The sequence below is a fragment of the Hibiscus syriacus genome, unplaced genomic scaffold (genome assembly GCF_006381635.1).
Source record: "Hibiscus syriacus cultivar Baekdansim isolate YM2019G1 unplaced genomic scaffold, ASM638163v2 tig00110683_pilon, whole genome shotgun sequence".
Lineage (NCBI taxonomy): Eukaryota > Viridiplantae > Streptophyta > Magnoliopsida > Malvales > Malvaceae > Hibiscus > Hibiscus syriacus.
In genome coordinates this window covers 1,193,825-1,213,764 of record NW_024062823.1, presented here as the reverse complement: position 1 = coordinate 1,213,764, position 19,940 = coordinate 1,193,825, and the positions used below count along the sequence as shown (strand labels likewise).

Here is a 19,940-nt window from a genome sequence, read left to right as displayed (position 1 = left end):
CGTATCCTCTCTTCTCTTTTTTTTTCTGTTCTTTATCTTTGCTTCCCGGATTTCTGGTGAGATGATGATATCTAGGTAGAGCCTGGCTTTTTTCTGATTTGGTAGGATAGAAATCCCGAATATTAGGGATTTATTGGTATTTAAATTTGGAAATTAGATTTTGTGAGATTGAACTGTATATGATGCATTTTCTTGATTGGCTTTGCTGTAGATGACAATAGTGGAACAGTTGGGGTCAGGCCGGAACAGTGATGGTGGCGGCGTCCGGGAAGCTGAGGAGTCACACGGCGGCTGGAACTCCAAACAGAAGTGGCGGCTGAGTAGGGGATTAGGGTTTGAAACCCTAATTGGTTTTAGGGTTTGAAACCCTAATCTGATTTAGGGTTTGAAACCCTAATCTGATGGGTTGTTGGGCTCCGGGATTGGGCCAATTGGCTTTTGTAATCTGAATTGGGCTTAGGGATTAGGCCTGCAAAAATTGTAATAATAAATATAATAAATAATAGACGATAATAATAATAATAAAATAACGGAAAAAAAAACCCGGACAAAAAGGGTGTTTACAGTATACATATTGTAATACCCCAAAATAAAAACACTAATCCAATATTGCAAACTCATTTTCTCACACCCCCTCCATTTTCTTTCTTCACTATCTCCTGCTCTATTTTCCCTTCTTGCTTCATCTTTTAATGGCTCTCATGCTTGACAATTGTGAAGGGATATTACTATCACTAGACTCTCACAAATCAGTGCTGGCACCATTCCTTTCTAAGACCTACCAACTCGTAGAAGATCCCGCCACCGACCATATAGTTTCATGGGGTGAAGACGACACCACTTTCGTCGTTTGGAGACCTCCTGAGTTCGCTCGTGATCTTCTTCCTAATTACTTCAAGCACAACAATTTCTCCAGCTTTGTCAGACAACTCAACACATATGTACTCAAAGCTCAACCTTTTAGGCTTTTTCCTCTACTACTTGATCTTTTACCTTTAATGTCTCTTAACTGATCTGGGTGTTTGGTTTTTATTTTTATTAATGGCGTTAGGGTTTAGGAAGATTGTACCAGATAGGTGGGAGTTCGCGAATGAGTTCTTCAAGAAAGGAGAGAAACACTTGCTTTGTGAGATCCATAGAAGAAAAACTGCGCAGCCACAAGTGGTAAACCACCACCACCATCTTCATTCTCCTTTGGTTAATGCCCCTGGTTTCTTTCCATTTCCTAGCCGAGTCAGCATCTCTCCGGCTAACTCAGATGAGCAAGCCAACTGGTATGACTCGCCACCACTTTCTTCACCGGCTGGTGTCTCGTTTGTTGTTGGCGGTGGCGGCTTTGGTGGAGGTTATAACAGCTCGGTCACAGCTTTATCAGAGGACAATGAGAGGCTAAGAAGAAGCAACGATTTGCTGACGTCTGAACTTGCACATATGAAAAAGCTGTACAATGATATTATCTACTTCGTTCAAACCATGTTAAGCGGTCAATCCCAGCAATTCATACTTTCCTTTACTTCATTGTGGCCCTCCATCCGCAACTCCTTTTAACCAGCATCTTGGGTATTATCCGAATAGTCCAAACCAACAGGCTCAGGCTTTGAACTCTCCAAGTGCTACCTCTCTGAGCGCTTTGACAATTCTTGAAGAACCAAGCAGCAATAGTTGCAGAACAAAGCTCTTTGGTGTGCCTCTACAATCCAAGAAGAGATTGCACCCTGAGTATGGTGCAGCTAACATGGAGACTAACAAGGCACGTCTGGTCTTGAAAAAAGATGATATAGGGTTGAATCTTATGCCTCCTTATACATGTTAGTTCCCATTCATATCCATTCAAGAATATTTCATCTTCCTTTTTGAACTTTTTCTTTTTTTTAGTTTTTGCTCGTGACTCGTGTACATAATTTAAGTGTCTCCCCCACTAGCTTAGCCATATCAATGCAGGTGAGTTTTGGTAACAGTGAAGAAGATGCAAACAAGTTCAAAATCCTTTTTCTTTGATGTTTCTTCTTCAGTTTCTCATTGGTGCATTATTGCTCATACTCTTTCTTTTTCCCTTTATTCACGATTCTCTTGTCTGTGTGTTCCAGTTTCGTATATATACTTGAATTAATACAGGAGAGAGAAGAAGCACAGACTGAACACTGATTACTTTCCTTTCAGTTTCAAAATGAGGAAAGTGGGAAAGGGAAAGCTGAGCAAGTCTCCTGCTATATAGCTACCTCTTTGAAAATTTCTCTAGGGCTTTCTCTGATTACTTCATTAAAGGATGATACGTATACCCATGCTTTGTATTTCCATCCCTGCTCAAAACCCAATACAAAAAGAGATTTACTCATAATCTCCATTATCATGAATCAGGCAAACAAAAAGAGAACTAAAGGAGATATAATCCAAAAGAGAGAGGTAATCGATGAAAGCGAAATAAAGGGAATCTGACTAAAATTGTTGTTTCTGAAATGTTGATCAAAGGGTTCTATACTTGGTCTGAGGTACAGAAAACCTTCGTCTTTTCCTACTTTAAGTATCTGATTAGTGTCTTCAACACCCATCTTTGGATCCCTCTCTTTTTCCACTAATGGACGCTTACGAGTTACATGTTGGTAATGTTCAATCCCACATTGAGTGGGAAATACATTAGGATTGAGTATTTAAGGTTTACATTCTCCACTTTCATGTTGAGTGATAGAGAATAAGGGGATTTTTAGCCGTCCGTCTCGTCTCTTGGTTGTGGAATGAAAGAATATGTCTGATATTTATAGGCTATTTTAATTTTTAGAGAAAATTCGTAAAGAATTTTCTCTGAAAGATCAAATGAAAAAATGTAAAAGAATATGTCCGATATTTATAGGCTCAAATACTCTGTTCAAATTTTAGGAATATCCCTTATCGAGTGATAGAGAACAAGAGCGTTTTTTGCACGCCGCCGCAGTCCGTCTCGTCTCATAGTCGTGTAATGAAAAATGTGAAAGAATATGTCTGATATTTATAGGCTATTTTATTTTTTTAGAGAAAATTCATAAAGAATTTTTCTCTGAAAGATCAAATGAAAAAAATGTGAAAGAATATGTATAATATTTATAAGCTCAAATGGTCTGTTAAAATTTTAAATTTGCAGAGAGTAACATCTATTTTTAGTTGTATTAGTTTCTGAAATTAAAATTCAAACAGTGAGTTTTTGAAATTCAAGTCTGTAAAACGTTGGATGAACCTAGACAATATTCAAACTATGTTCAGGACTTTTATTGAGCTGTTACAGGTTTAATGCAAGAGTTCTGTTACAGGTTTAATGCAAGAGTTACAAAACTTTATTGCAAGAGTCACATAGATTTATTGCATGAGTTACAAAGTGCTGGATTTATATCCATGAACCTGGACATAATTGAGGCCAGGTTCATTCGTTTGTATAACAACTTCATACAATGAATTAATGTAGAAATAAAATCAGATTTATATATCATCTACGTTGGATGAAAATACCCCTGCATACAACCTATAATAGAGAGTTCATTTTCACTCTAACTCACTCAATTCACTCTCAAACAGTTCTCTTAAAACCTCTCACGGCTACTAAGAGATTTTGGCGAGCTAAGGAGCAATCCACTCCGATTATGGGTGTACAAAATTGGAGCGACCATGTTAACCTCGAGGGACTATCGCCTATTGGGCGATTACACATATCGGGGCGAATTCGTTTCTAAGGCAGTGGTTCCACCACGACACAGTTAAGGATTTCAATTTTTTCCTTTAAATTTATTAGTCCCATTTAGTGCTAACGGTGTGATTTTCCAGTCCATATTTCTAACAATTTAGAAACGAAATTCTCTCGATATATTGCAAAATGTCAACACCACTTAGCAAGTTGATTCTAGATTTATCAAAGCTAGATGCGCTCGACGGAAACAATTATCGAAGGTGGTCCCACTGCATTCTTATATTCTTCAAGCATCTTGACCTTGATTACGTGCTGCTCAAGCCTCCACCAACCTCGTTGGTGATCCCGACAGCCACTGATACTGCTGCTACTAGAGATGACGTATTGCCTTATGTCGATCCGATGCAACTGTCATTGCCATTGGAAAGTGTAACACACATTCCCTATATACGTTTCCGTATGCAAGTTACAGGTGTCACCTGACTTTTAAAAACCATTTTTTAATTGTAACCCTTTAAATTTTGTTCCATTAATAAAACATTTTTGATGTGATCCTGTCTAGCACCAACTTTTTGCATGACATACTCACATCATTGAAGATCCATCAAAATCAATCTAAGGGAGTTCTTCCTTACTTTATATTATATTTACTCATTTATATACTATATATATTATTATGAGCATACATTTGCATTTTAAACTATGCTTGAATAATCATATGTTATCATTCACTTGCATATTATATGATTTTCACGTATAACATATGTTTTCACATTTTTACTTAGCTTTATATTATGTCTTACGTATGTTTTAGATTCATTTATTATGTTTGTATATCATTTACATATCATGGCAGCATGTATTCATTCATTCATTAACTCATGTCATGTTATTCTAGCTCATGTTATGTTTACATTAGCTCACTAGCTTTAAATCCATGATTCTTTAGCTCATTTGCATGCATGCATCTATTTTCTAGCTCATATATGTTTTCTTAAAGCTCATGAACGTCCTATGCCTTTTATCTAGCTTATATACATGTTATCTTAGCTTCTAGATGATCATTCATAGCTTATATCACTCAAACACCTCACGACAGCATGCATTTTACCTTAAATAAGCTCACACATTGCTTACTTGGTTTGTTTGTTAATTCCTATAGGTGAAACACAAAGCAGGGCATATTATGGTAGTTGGGTTAGCTAAAAGGATAAGCATAGCAGCTCACACTAGCTCTTGAATATTATGGCAGCTCATTTCATCACTTAAGGAGCTTCAACTTAGTTGGAGGAGCTAGCATGTAGCTGAACTTAGTTGGAAGAGATCTTTGGACCAAATTGTTGAAAAGTGGACTAAAAGTAGCTGGAAGTAGCTGGGAGAGTAGCTGAGAAGAGCAAAGCTAACTAGCTTGAGTTCATCAAGCTATAACTTACCTAGTTAGTTACCAAGACACTCACCTAGCTTACCTTGAAGCTAGTTCATCTCTAGGCTGCCCATGGACTTCAAGACATCATCCTATGGTTGCAACCTCACCAAAGCCTTGCAAGAAGACCCATGTGCGTTCAAGTAGGCTGCCATGTGCATCATTCAAGCATGTGCACTCCATGTGACATCAAATAGGTGCAAAACACCAAGGGATGCTTCCTATTCGGCCAAAGACTCATTCCTCTCCATTTTGGCACCCAAATAACTTCCAAATACATTCAAATCATCCTTAGGGCCGAAACAACACATAACCATTCGGCAAAGAGCATGTATTTTCATAAAAAATCATGTATTTTCATCAAAAATCATGTATTTTCAAAGGGGTTTCAACCTTGGCCGAACCATCATGTGTCTATTCGGCCTAAACCCTTTGAAAAACTATAAATAGGCTAGTTCATTTCATTTGTAAGCATCTCATCTCTTATATAAAATATACTCTTGTGAGTTATTTCTCTTCAAAGTTCTTTGTGAACTTTATCGATTAAACAAGTATAGTTTCTATACTTGTGGCGTCATTCCTTCCATCTTGATTCCTAAATTCCTAGATTAATATCTAGTGGGTTGAATACACTATCACACACCTCAAGCAAGTTTGTGAAGACCGGGATTGTGCTTCATAGCATAGTTTCCTCTTTGGCGTGTTTGAGATACAACATCACCACCATTGCCATTTCATCATCACCATCATCCATCTCTTCCATCATTCCGTAGCCATCTCTATCCATTCTTTATTTCATTTCATTCTTATTATTTATTTTCATTACTTATATTATTATCCCCTTTATTAATTCCATTATTAATCATTCTTTTCTTATCTTATTTTGCAGCCCAAACTTATAAATTCAAGGACATCAGTACTTGTCAATCCTAGATCGGGACACAATAAGGCTATCTACTCTCTTCCATCAAAGCGTCTAGATTCGCCTTACATCAAGCGGTAATCAGACCATAGTTGGATTGACAACATAAGTGTCATTGGCGTGCAAAGCAAAAGAAAACAGAAGAAAGACTCCTTCAACAAACTGGAGTGCAAAAAGAAAAGAAAAAGACAAAAAGAAGAATCAGAAAAAAAGAAAAGAAAAAGAAATTCAAAAGAGAAACAAGGCTTCATACGGAGCCATCTTAATACTCGATTGATAACTATTATTGTAAGCAAATTCTGCTAAAGGAAAATACCTTCCCCATGATCCTTTGAACTCAATCACACATTCCCTTAGCATATCCTCCAATACCTGAATAGTTCGTTCTGACTGCCCATCTGTCTATGGATGAAAGGTTGTGTTGAAATTCAATCGATTACCCAATGCCTCATGCAAAGACTTCCAGAATTTTGAAGTAAACCGTGGGTCTCGATCAGACACTATCGATATAGGCACTCCATATAGCCGAACTATCTATTTTATATACAATTCCGCATATTTATCCTAAAGTAATTTACCTAAACTAGAATAAAGTAAGTTGTCTTGGTCAATCTATCTATAATTACCCCATATTGAGTCCTTTTTACTGGGTAACAAATGTAACCCCAAAATAAAATCCATTGTAACTCGTTCCAACTTCCACTCGGGAATGGATATCAGTTGTAGGAATCCGGAAGGTACTTGATGTTCAGCTTTCACTTGCTGACATGTCAGACATCTTGCAACAAACTCTGATATAACTCTTTTCATGCCAGACCACCAATAACGACTCTTTATATCTTAATACATCTTATTCTAGCCTGGGTGCATCGTCAAAGGATTATAATGTGCCTCAGAGAAATATATTTCCTCAATTCTTCATTATCTAGAATGAAAAGTCTTCCAAGATAATATAAACATACATCGATCCTCATTTCAAAGCCTTTAGCCTTACATTTTTCTATTTGCGCTATTCTTGCCAAGCATTTTATATCTTGTCCTTGTAACTCTTTTATCCAATCCAAGAGCATCGGCTTTAACTTAAGCTCAACAATTAAGGCATCATATTCCTTTAGAGACATATGTATATCCAAAGCCCGTAGAGCTGCAAAAGTATTTTGACTAAGTGTATTAGCTACCATATTAGCCTTACCTGGATGATAATCGATGATCACATCATAATCTTTTAAAAGTTTGATCCATCTAATCTGCCTTAAGTTCAGTTCTTTTTTATTCAACAAATACTTTAGATTCTTGTGATCTATATAAATATGACAACGCTCACCGTTCAGATAATGACGCCAAATTTTTAAAGCAAACATAACTGTTACTAATTCCAACTCATGTGTCGGGTAATTTCTTTCGTGATTCTTCAATTGTCTTGAGGCATAAGCCACAACTTTTCCATCTTGCATAAGCACACATCCCAACCCATTATAAGATGTATCACTAAAGATTATATAGTCTTTACCCGACTTAGGTTGTACAAACATTGAGGCCTCTGTTATGATTCTCTTTAATATTTCAAAACTTTTTTGGCATTTCTCCGACCAAACAAAAGGCACATCTTTCTGTAACAACTTAGTTAGCGGTGAAGCTAACATTGAGATGTTCTTCACAGACTATCTATAATAACCAACAAGCCCCAAGAAACTTCAAACTTTATGAATATTCTTTGGGGGGTTGCCAATCCACTATAGCTTGAATCTTTTTGGGATCTACTCTGATATCTTCTGCGGAGACTACATGACCAAGGAAAGCAATCTCAGCTAACCAAAATTCACACTTGGATAATTTGGCATACAACTTCTTCTCTTGAAGTGTCTGGAGAACAACACGAAGATGAACATCATGCTCATCTCTTGACTTGGAATAAACCAAAATAACATCGATAAATACCACCACGAATTGATCCAATAAGGCTGGAATACTCAGTTCATCAAGTCCATAAATATTGCAGGAGCATTAGTCAAACCGAATGGCATTACCACAAATTCATAATGTCCATACCGAGTTTGAAAAGTTGTTTTTGAAATATCATCCTCTTTAATCTTTAATTGGTGGTACCCAGACCTCATGTATATCTTATAGAACATTATTGCTCATTTCAATTGATTGAATAGATCATTAATCCTCAGAAAATGATACTTATTCTTTATCATTACTTTATTTAGCTGATGGTAGTCGATGCATAATCTCATAGACCCGTCATTTTTTAAAAAAAAAGCAAAGGTGCTCCCCAAGGAGAAACACTAGGTATGATAAATCCCTTATCGAGTAGCTCTTGAAATTGGGCTTATAATTCTCTTAACTCCGTTGGATCCATTCTATATGGAGCCATAGAAACATGTTCGATACATGGGTAAACCTCAATCTAGAATTCCACCTTGTGATCTGGAGGGGTAATCCTGGTAACTCTTTTAGAAAAACACCCAGAAACTCCCTAATTGTTGGAACATCAACTAGTCTCGCTTCTGAAATTCGAGTGTCTACTACGTTAGCTAGGAAAGATATACACCCTTTTGACATCTTCTTTGCAGTCATGGATGATATAACATTGGATGGTGATTTCGCTTTTTCATCAATCACTACGATTTCTGAGCCTTCCGCATCCTTAAAAAATAATCGATTCTTACGACAATCAACCCATCCATGATGTGGAGACAACTAATTCATGCCCAAAATTATTTCAAACTCATCGAAGGGCAACTCCATCAAGTTTTTCGGGAGCACAAACCCTTGAATCTTTATCGGGCATTTTCTATATACCCGCGTTGCTATTGTAATATGACCCATAGGCTTTACCGCTATCATCTCACTAAAAATTGGTTTTAAAAGGAATTCCTCTATCTCTAACCAACTTTGTACTAATGTATGAATGTGTAGAACAGGGTCAACCAAAATAAATATAGGTTCATCAAAAAGATGGAATGTACCTGTTAAGATTTTCTGATCATCATAGTCCTAATTAGTCTTAATATTGTAAATTCTGGCTACTCCCCGAGTCTCTTATCGCGACAATGACTCTGATTGTCCTCTGGATCTACCTTTATCTCTTATTTTATTAGAAGTTACCACCGATCTCTCAAATTACGCTAAATTATCCCTAGATTTCTTAGGACAATTTTGGCATAGTAACCAGTTTCACCACACTAGAAACAAGCTCCATTGAAAAATCTACATACTCCAAGGTGAAATTTACCACATGTTTGATATGGAGTAGTTCTTTCTCTAATTGCTTTACTCGAGCTAGTAGTAAAAGACTATGATTGTTTAATTTTCTGTGAAGCTGTAGCAGAACCATCTCTATCAATATATCGGGAACTCAAGCCCTTGCCTCTCTTAGCATGATGGAAAGTTGAAGATGGTTTAACTCTTTTTCCCGTCTGCATACTCTGCTCCGCTGCTTGAGTCTCCTCTTGAGCTATTTTAATAGCCTTAGCTCGGTTTATAACTTCTTGCAGGCTAGGCATGTTCAAAGCCTACATCATCTCTTTCAATTTTGGCCTCAAACCTTTGATGAACCAATCATGTCGAGCCTTGTCATTGGGAACTACCTCAATAGAAAAATGGCTCAGCTTGTTGTACTCAGCCTTGTACTCATGCACTACTCAATCACCTTATTTCAAATTAAGGAACTTCAATAACATCGCCCGCCTAAACTTCTCACCAATATACTTGTTCTTAAATTCCTCCTGAAAGAACTGCCAAGTCATTTGCTCTAGTGGTTCATACATCGTAGTATTTGACCACCACACTCGAGCTGATCCTTGAAGTAAAGATACAACTCTACCCAACTTTTCAGAATCCAGAAAGTGAAGACTTTCAAGCAGTACCATAACATCATTTAACCATAAATAATATTCCATAGGACCTTCATCCTCTTCTCCCCTGAACTCAGGAGCTCCCAAACTTTTCAGCTCTTTTGGAATCAACATGCGCGGTGTTGGAGGAGCAGGGGGAGATAGAGGAGGTTATAATCGAGTCAAAATGGCATTGACAGCTTGCATAAAAGCTCTAAACTCAAGCACGTCATCCCTGATATGTAGGTACACTAGCGTTTCAGATGGAATCGGATGCTCACTATTAGCCTCATAACTTTCGCTACCCAATCCTTCTCTAATTTCTTGTTCAGCCTCTCTTCGTGAGTTCGAAGATTCTGACATATAATAGGACATACATAATAATAACACTCAAGTTAGTAAGGAGTGACATCAATTACACTCTAACGACACCATATCAGTAACCTTGAAAATCTTAGTGGTATGCAACCTTTTTAAGTTAATTAAACTCGGTTTCAGTCGAGAATCGGCTAAACCTGTAACTATGATACCAATAAATGTAACACCCATTCCCCATATACGTTTCCGTATACAAGTTACAGGTGTCACCTGACTTTTAAAAACTATTTCTTTATTTGTAACCCATAAAATTGTGTTCCATTAATAAAACATTTTAGTGTAATAAAAATAAAAGCTTGTTAACTTCCAGTAGATAAAATTATCTTAAGGTTATAACATATTAAAATAATCGTAAGACAAATACATTCCAGAGCATTTTTATAAGTCCAATACATGCCATCTAATTATCAAAAGTAGACATAATTGTCCTACAGTTACTGATGAGTCAAGCTTGGATTGATGATCTCTGTTGCACTCCTTACTCGTCTAGTCTTTACTAATACCTACGTGTAAAATCAACACACGCTAAGTATTTACTTAGTGAGGCATAAAAATATAAATGAAGTGAAATTCATACACAAGGGTATCTTGACTATCAAAATATAAACTAAATCATATAAATTAATAAGAATAATTAAAACAATTATAGTAACCCAAGTTTCCTTCACATACTCATTGAAACCATTTTAGTATGCCCAACATACCTATTTATCAGTATTTTTCCAATTATCCTTTATTTTACCCAATGTATGTCAAATGACAATACAAGGTACATTCATTGCACCGAAGTGCCCAAATGGAAATTCACAAACTTATTATGAATGACAACACGTCGTTTTCACTGTCAAATAAATTTATCCTTAATCTCATTAAAAATAAATAAAATAGTATAGAGAGAAAAAGGGTCGATCCACAAGGACTAAAGAATATGCTGAAACGATTGTTCTTGATCTTTGATCTAGGCCAAAAAAATATAGGTAAAGTAAAAAGGGGGTTTATTGAGAAATTGAATAAGAAAAAATGATTCAAATGAAGATAAAGAATCAAAAAAAGTAAAATTAAAAACCATACGACGAAATTAGCCTTAGGCTTTCGCATGCCTCAAATTCCAATCGATCATTGAATAGGATTTTTCCTCCAGTTAAATGCCGATTTGAGTCCGCAAGGTTCAATCCTTGTAGCTCATTTTCCTCTTTGGTGATTTACTTTCCCAAATCTATTTTAGGAATCGTAATCCTTGTTCGTATTAACTCGACTATCGTTATTAACTTAAAACAGTTTAAAAGTGCTTGGAAAACCTGACTCGAATTATGCTTTCTCTATGAAAGTCGAACTCGATCCCAATTTCACTTAGCGTACCATTCGCTAAGTGTGTTCAAGGGAATTTGAATCAATTGATTCTATAATCCCAATGGTAGACCATAACATCATCCAATCCAAAATCTATTTTTGAGGTAAAAGTGTTGGGACTTTCAGAACATCGAATCGATAATCGAATGGGTTTGCCAAGAGGGGTCGAGTTGGTTTTTGTGTTTAGTGAGTAAGGAGATTGAAAGATAGAAAATTGCACAGTGATTTATAATGGTTTGAATTCTCAACCAAGTCTACATCCACTACCTTAGCTCCTCACGAAGGATTTTCCAACAAATTCACTAATTTGTTCTTTCTTATTATAGGACAAAGAGATAACCTTTTCAAACTCCCTAGTTTTTCACGGGTTAAACTAGAACCTTTTCCTAGCTTTTAGCAGGCTTAGCTAGAACCAAAACCCCTTCAAAATAAAAGAAAATGTAAACAAGAAAACCTCTCTAAGGTAGATGTTTACAAGAATTAAGCTCACAAGAACAAAATATTTACAAGAGAAAGGAAAATAAGAATGAAAAACTTCTTCTCTTGTGTTTGATTGCTTGGATAGTTGTTCTCTCTTTTCTTCAAGTGTCTTTATCTTGTTTTTATAGCTTAAAATGAGTTTGAAGTCGTATCTAGCCTTTGAGGATATTTTGTAGCCGTTGGGAATTAATTTTCTGCAAAATAAGGTTATCCAGAACAAGAAGTATAAGTATTCCTTTATAGGATATCGATACTACCTTTGTTAATTTCAAATTTAACTAGTCGTTGGAGCCTTGTAGTATCGATACTGCCTAAGGGGTATCGGTACTACTTGTACTATGGTATTGATACCCTTGCATGGTATCGGTACCCATTTTGCATTCGATGTTTTGAACCTTCATGGTAGTATTGGTATTACCTTGATGGTATCGGTACTACCTTTGCCTAAGGTATCGATACTACATGTAGGGTATCGAAACCCATTCATGTGGTATCGATACTGAAAAGAATAGTATCAATACTTCTTGTAATGTTTGCTCAATTCATCTTGTAAATGGACTTTCAATTATATTTGAAAACTTTGAATAAATTTAATTCAAGTCCAAAAACATTTTGCCATAATTGTTATATCAAAACTTAGTTCAACAATCTCCCCCTTTTTGATATAACAAAACATTTGAAAATTGTTTTTAGCAAAACCCCCCTTAATAAAATGTTTAATGAAAAAGACACCAACTGTTACCAATTGTTGGAAAATATATGAAAATGTTCAGCTCCCCCTTTTTCATTAAGAAATTGAATTTTTCAAAGGAGTTTTTCACTGAGTTTGAGGATGAGAGCAATAGTAAAAGTGTGTACATGGGGAACTCTAACAACTCTGAAGTGCTAGGAAAATGTAAGATTTTACTCAAGTCGACATTTGGTAAAACTTTAGTGCTTAATAATGTCCTGTATGTACCTTCCATGTGTAGAAATTTAATAAGTGACAAACTTTTGAATAAGGCATACATTAAGTTAGTTTTTGAGGCAAATGAACTTGTACTCTTTCGTAATGGTGATAATGTTGAAAAAGGTTTTCTGAACGGGGGTTAATTTGTCATAGATACTCAACTTAATGAAAATAAAGCTACCACTTCTGCTTATATGATTGAATCTGTTGATATGTGGCATGCTAGATTAGGACACGTTAACATTCACGCTTTAAAGAAATTAATGAAAAATGAATTTTATGTCTAAACTAAACTTAACTAGCATTAAAAAATGTGAAATTTTTGTAGAAGACAAGCATGTTAAACCTCACTTTAACATTGTTTCTAAGCATACAGATCTAACAGACTTTAGAAACACTGAAAGTAAATGAGGAAAACCTATTATATGCATTCGTAGATGATTACTCAAGATACACAAAGGTTTATCTCCTTAGAACTAAAAACGAGGCTAAAAACTTCTTTCTTATTTTAAGGTAAAAGTTGAGAATCTGTTAGATAGGAGAATCAAAGGACTTAGATCTAATGGAGGTAGTGAATACAAATTGAATTTATTAAAAGAGGTGTGTGTAGAGGAATGACATAATTCACAAAACTTCCGCTCATTATTTTCCTCAAAAGAACGATATAATCGGAAGGAAAAATAGAACTTTAAAAGAAATTATGAACTCATTTTTGATAGGTTCTAGGTTGTCTGACAACATGTGGGGGGAAGCCAATCTATATGCAAATCACATTTTGAACCAAGTTCCTCGTAATAAATTAGATTCCACTCCATATGAACTGTGGAAAGTATATGCACCAAATTTGTAATACCTTAAAGTGTAAGGGTGTCTGGCTAAAGTAGGATTTTCAGAATTCAAGAAGTTCACAATTGGACCTAAGACCATTGATGTTGTCTTTTTAAGGGGTATGCAACAAACAGTGCCACATATAAATTCATGTTCATGCATGACCATTCTATTTGTGAGTCGAGAGATGTCATTTTCTTTGAAGATTATTTTCCTTTAAAGAAATCTAAACTAAATGAAGAAACACAATAGAAAACCTTACATCCACTTCTTCTAGTGTACCTGCTATGTCTATTCAATAAAGAAAATCCATTAAGTGACAAACTTTTGAATAAGGCAGACATTAAGTTAGTTTTTGAGGCAAATGAACTTGTACTCTTCCGTAATGGTGATAATGTTGAAAAGGTTTTCTGAACGGGGGTTAATTTGTCATAGATACTCAACTTAATGAAAATAAAGCTACCACTTCTGCTTATATGATTGAATCTGTTGATATGTGGCATGCTAGATTAGGACACGTTAACATTCACGCTTTAAAGAAATTAATGAAAAATGAATTTTATGTATAAACTAAACTTAACTAGCGTTAAAAAATGTGAAATTTGTGTAGAAGACAAGCATGTTAAACCTCACTTTAACATTGTTTCTAAGCATACAGATCTAACAGACTTTAGAAACACTGAAAGTAAATGAGGAAACCTATTATATGCATTCGTAGATGATTACTCAAGATACACAAAGGTTTATCTCCTTAGAACTAAAAACGAGGCTAAAAACTTCTTTCTTATTTTAAGGTAGAAGTTGAGAATCTGTTAGATAGGAGAATCAAAGGACTTAGATCTAATGGAGGTAGTGAATACAAATTGAATTTATTAAAAGAGGTGTGTGTAGAGGAATGACATAATTCACAAAACTTCCGCTCATTATTTTCCTCAAAAGAACGGTATAACCGGAAGGAAAAATAGAACTTTAAAAGAAATTATGAACTCATTTTTGATAGGTTCTAGGTTGTCTGACAACATGTGGGGGGAAGCCAATCTATATGCAAATCACATTTTGAACCAAGTTCCTCGTAATAAATTAGATTCCACTCCATATGAACTGTGGAAAGTATATGCACCAAATTTGTAATACCTTAAAGTGTAAGGGTGTCTGGATAAAGTAGGATTTTCAGAATTCAAGAAGTTCACCATTGGACCTAAGACCATTGATGTTGTGTTTTTAAGGGGTATGCAACAAACAGTGCCACATATAAATTCATGTTCATGCATGACCATTCTATTTGTGAGTCGAGAGATGTCATTTTCTTTGAAGATTATTTTCCTTTAAAGAAATCTAAACTAAATGAAGAAACACAAATAGAAAACCTTACATCCACTTCTTCTAGTGTACCTGCTATGTCTATTCAATAAATTAAATTCGAACTTAGAAGAAGCTAAACATATAACTGAAACCTCTTTTGGACCAGATTTCATAACTTCCTGTATTTATGAGATAAATGGTTTAGAAACCTTGTCCGATCCGATAGCTCAAGTCTTTCTAATTAATGATGATCCGAAGACTGAGGAGGATACTATGAGGTCGATCGACGCTAGTTTCTGGAAAGATGCGATTAAGGATACACTAGATTCGATAATGTCTAATCATACTTGGGAATTGGTGGACTTGACTAGAGGATTCAAATTGATCAGCAAAAAGTGGGTCTTTCAGAAAAAAATCAGACCAAATGGTTCGATCCAACGATAAAATACAAGGCTAGTTGTCAAAGGGTTCACTCAAAAGTTTGGTTTAGTCTTCTTCGATACTTATTATCCCGTGACAAAAATCTCAACGGTCCGTGCATTGTTTGCACTAGCCTCCATTTAGAAATTGTAAGTACATCAAATGGATGTAAATGATGCTTTTTTAATTAGAGATATAGACGAGGAGATCTATATGGAGAAACTTCCTGGTTTTGAGACATCTAGTATGGAAGGCAAAGTGTGCATGCTCAAAAAGTCTCTTTACGGCCTTAAACAAGCTTCTAAACAGTGGTATGAGAAATGTCATATAATTATTCTTAGTTATCGTTTTGTTGTGAATGGTTCGGATGCATCAATGTATTCGAGGATGTTTAATATTGATTGTGTCATCATAAGTTTGCATGTCGATGATATGTCGAGATGATTGATCTGGAGAAGTTGATGTGATATTGGGAGTCAAAGTCACCAAAACTGAAAATGGATTTTCTTTAAATCAAACACACTACATTGAGAAAGTGTTAAAGATAGCTTTGATGTCCTCCATGTTCAAACACCTTATGACTCTAGCATACATATTTTCAAGAATAAAGGGAGTAGCGTTTCCCAAATTGAATATTCTAAGTTAATCGAGAGTCTTATGTTCTTAATGAACTATACTCAGCCTGATATTGCCTACCCTGTGAGCAGACTTATTAGATATACCCAATCCGAGTGGTGAGCATTGGTTTGCTCTCATATGCTTACTCAATTATCTTAATGGTACAATGGATTAGAGACTTGAGCTTGTTGGCTATCCGACCATGTTAGAGGGATATTGTGACTCCAATTGGGTTTCTAATAATGATAAGATAAGCTCTATGAGTGGATATATTTTTACTTTGGGAGGAGAAGCAATCTCATGAAATTAGCAAAGCATACGTACATTGCTCGCTCTATTATGGAGTCAGAGTTTATTATGTCGGCACTAATTTTTCATCCCTTTTTTTTATATATTATTATTATTATATTATTATTATTATTATTAATTAAGTTTTTATTTATATTTTTCAGGCCAAATTAAAACCTAAATTGGGCCCAATTACAAAGGGGCATATGGCCTAAACCCCAATCTCAATTTATAACCCAAACCCAAAGCCCAAAAGTAGGCCCAATAGTAGCTAGGGTGTTTCCAAACCCTAGCCCCCTTTAGTAACTGCCGTCGCACATTAAAGATCTTTCGCCGCCACAGAAACCAATCCCAGGCCACCTTCGTTTCGTCCACTCCTTGGCCACCAAAAGCTGTAGCCAATCGGAGCCCTACAAGTGTCAGAAAATCCAGAGCATATCAGCAAGCAACCCAGATCAACATCACACACAAAAATCATTTTTTTTGAAATGATTCCATTTCAAAAAAGAAAAAATATGCAAGCATCGGGGTTCTATATAAACTCGAACTTATATTGTAAAAAGGGTTCAGACATTGACTTCAAAACAGAAAAGAAATAAAATCCAGATTTGTAAGGTATTTTTTATTTCACGATTACATTTCGAAATATGTGATAAAAAAATAAGTACAACTTTTTCATGCAAAAATAAGAAACCTGAGAGAGAGAGTAGAGGTTACCTGGGGATGTTCGAACCGAAGGTGGTTAGTTTTATCTTTGCGACGGCCAGACCTCGCGAAGTGGTTGAAATCCGATTGGTGGGGGCTAGTTTTAGGTTCAGTTATGACCGTTTTATGTAGCTTAGCCCTATATATAGGTTTACGGGTCTAGATATGAGATTTTAGCTGGTTTTGGGAGAGTTTGGGGGTTTCAATCACCGTGTGCGTTGGCCGGTGCGGCAATCGGTGGTGGTCCAAGGCGGCCAGCAGTAGGCCGGCTGAGGCTATCGAGAGAAAAAAAGGATTTTTTTAAGAACTCGGCTGAAAATGAAAAAATAAACGTTTAAAGTAGTATATATATGGGTAAGTTAAGGGAAATTGCACATAAGTCCCCCTAACTTATGCGCACTTTTGCAGAGTAGTCACTAGGGGGATCGTTTATGTTATTTTCCCATCTTATATTCATGCCTTAAAATATTTGGTTTAATCACAATTTAGTCCCTTAATGTTTAGTGTGTTTTTTTTCATGTTATTCATTGTAGGGATTGTTTCTATAATTTCCCTTTTTTATGCATGATATTTATTTTTATGGATATTCTCTTTGTAGCCCCATGTATTTTTGCATGTTTGTATTTCAAACTTGAATATATGTTTTATTTATTTTAATTCTACCGCGTAGTTTTAATTTATTTCGATTTACCCCCTTGCATTATTTATTTTTCATTATTTATAACTTTTAGCATGTAATATTGAAAATGTTTATTTAGTCACTTGCATGTTTTATTTTATTTTAATTGTGGCATGCTAGTTTGATTATTTATGATTTAGTGCTATTTTTATTTTTTTTTATTTTCGCATGTTGGTTGCATTTTAATTCATTTTAGTCCTAATTAATCTCGCATGATATCCTCATAAGCATTGCTTGACTCGAATCGAAATAAATTGACTAAGGGTAATATTCGATCATTTTATTATAGTCGTAAAGTGATTATCTTAACGTATTAGAAAGTTACTTTTGATAATTTTAAAATGAAAGTCTATCTCATTTAGTGACACGAATTGAATCAATTTCATTTTTAAAATTTGGAAATTGAAAAAAAGACAATGTTCTTTTAATTAAATTTATCAAGAAAAGACTTTTAGAACGAATCTAAGGCCTCGTCTTTATATATTTAAATAATTGAACATCCTTATTCTCATTAAATATCGGTAAAATAATTAATTAATTGTGTTTGTTGGATGTATGCTTTTTATTTGTTTTATTTTTGCATGTATTTTCTGATAGATTTTCAAAATAATAACATTTGAATCGACAATGAAAATAGTAATATCCTTTTATTTTGATCAGAGTAATAAATGACTGCTTTCAGGCATAAGAGGTCATTTATTCTCGATTAGAAATAATTTGATATTGTCATTTTCTCTCGAATTAATATCGATTTTTTAGACGGAATATTTATCTCTTTATTTCAATTGGGGTAACAAATAATTGTTTTAATGCACGAAAGGTCATTTATTCTCGATTGGAAATCATTAGATGTTATTATTTTCACTTGAATTGATATTGAATTTTAAGATGAAATAGTAACATCTCTTTATTTCAATTGGAGTAATAAATGAATGTTTTAATGCACAAAAGGTCATTTATTCTCGATTGGAAATAATTAGATATTATCGTTTTCACTCTTAAAATTATTTTGGGTGTTATTATTTTGAATTAATAATGAACTTTAGAATGGAATTCTAATATTTCTTTATTTCTATTGGAGTAAAACTCAATTTCTTCAAAGTATGAGAGATCGATTCTTCTCGATAGGAAATAATTAAATATTATCATGTTTCATCCGAAAATTCAAAGAATATTACTTAGGAGATCTTAAATTAAATTAGACTCGAACTTGTAAGATTTATTGCAAAGACAATTAATTAATCGACTAGGTATCGATTTAGGGCGTTGTGGGGGTGCTAATCCTTCCCCACATGTAACTGACTCCCGAACTCAAATTTTGGTAACGCAGACCCCAAGTTTGTCATTTTAATTAAAATTAATATTTTATTAAAATGGAAAATTTATTTTTGGGTGCCCAATCACACCCTAATCAAAGATTGATGGCGACTCCTAGAACCATGTTTTTATCACTAATCGGTCGTTAAAAAAAATTATTTTCGAAATGGGACCTTCTTTTTTGTAATCCAAGAAAAGACCGTTTCGACAGCTTGGTGACTCTGCTAGGGTCATTTTTAGAGATTGAGATCATTAGTCGATTAAGTAATCATCTTTGTAAATAAAAATTACAAGTTCGCTCTAATTTGGTTTTTGACCCCTTGTTTGGCTTAATAAGTGTTTGTAATTTAATTATCCACTAAATAGTTGTATTGATCTGTTTGCTAATATTTTCAGAGTAAATAATTGTTTAGGGTTTTAAGTTTTCTGTTTGGTGTTGTTTGTTTTATTTTTGCTTTTCATCATACACTGCACAACTTAATTTGCATAACATGAGCTAAAACCCCGCTATGCCCAATTTAAGTAGGAGTGAGAAACTACTCCCTCGTGTTGTTTTCACCTCCACATGGGATAGTGAATCGCTCCTGGGGCTCACGCCTTATGGTCCTTGTAATGATTTTCACCTCCGTGTGGACATAAGGAGGTTTGTCCCCTCGAATTGAACTTGATCTTAAAACCTGTGATGGGCTAGGATTGAGGGTTTGGTAGCCTAAGGGGAGACCGAAAAGGATAATTCGATGACCTCTGACTTTAGAACCGAACCCGACATGTAGTAAACTTTGAACCC

At 35.0% G+C, this 19,940-nt stretch overlaps 1 pseudogene; it reads left to right on the top strand.

Moving 5' to 3' along the window:
* The first annotated feature begins 677 nt into the window (after window positions 1–677).
* Window positions 678–17,701, top strand: LOC120138265 (annotated as a pseudogene).
* The last annotated feature ends 2,239 nt before the right edge of the window (window positions 17,702–19,940 follow it).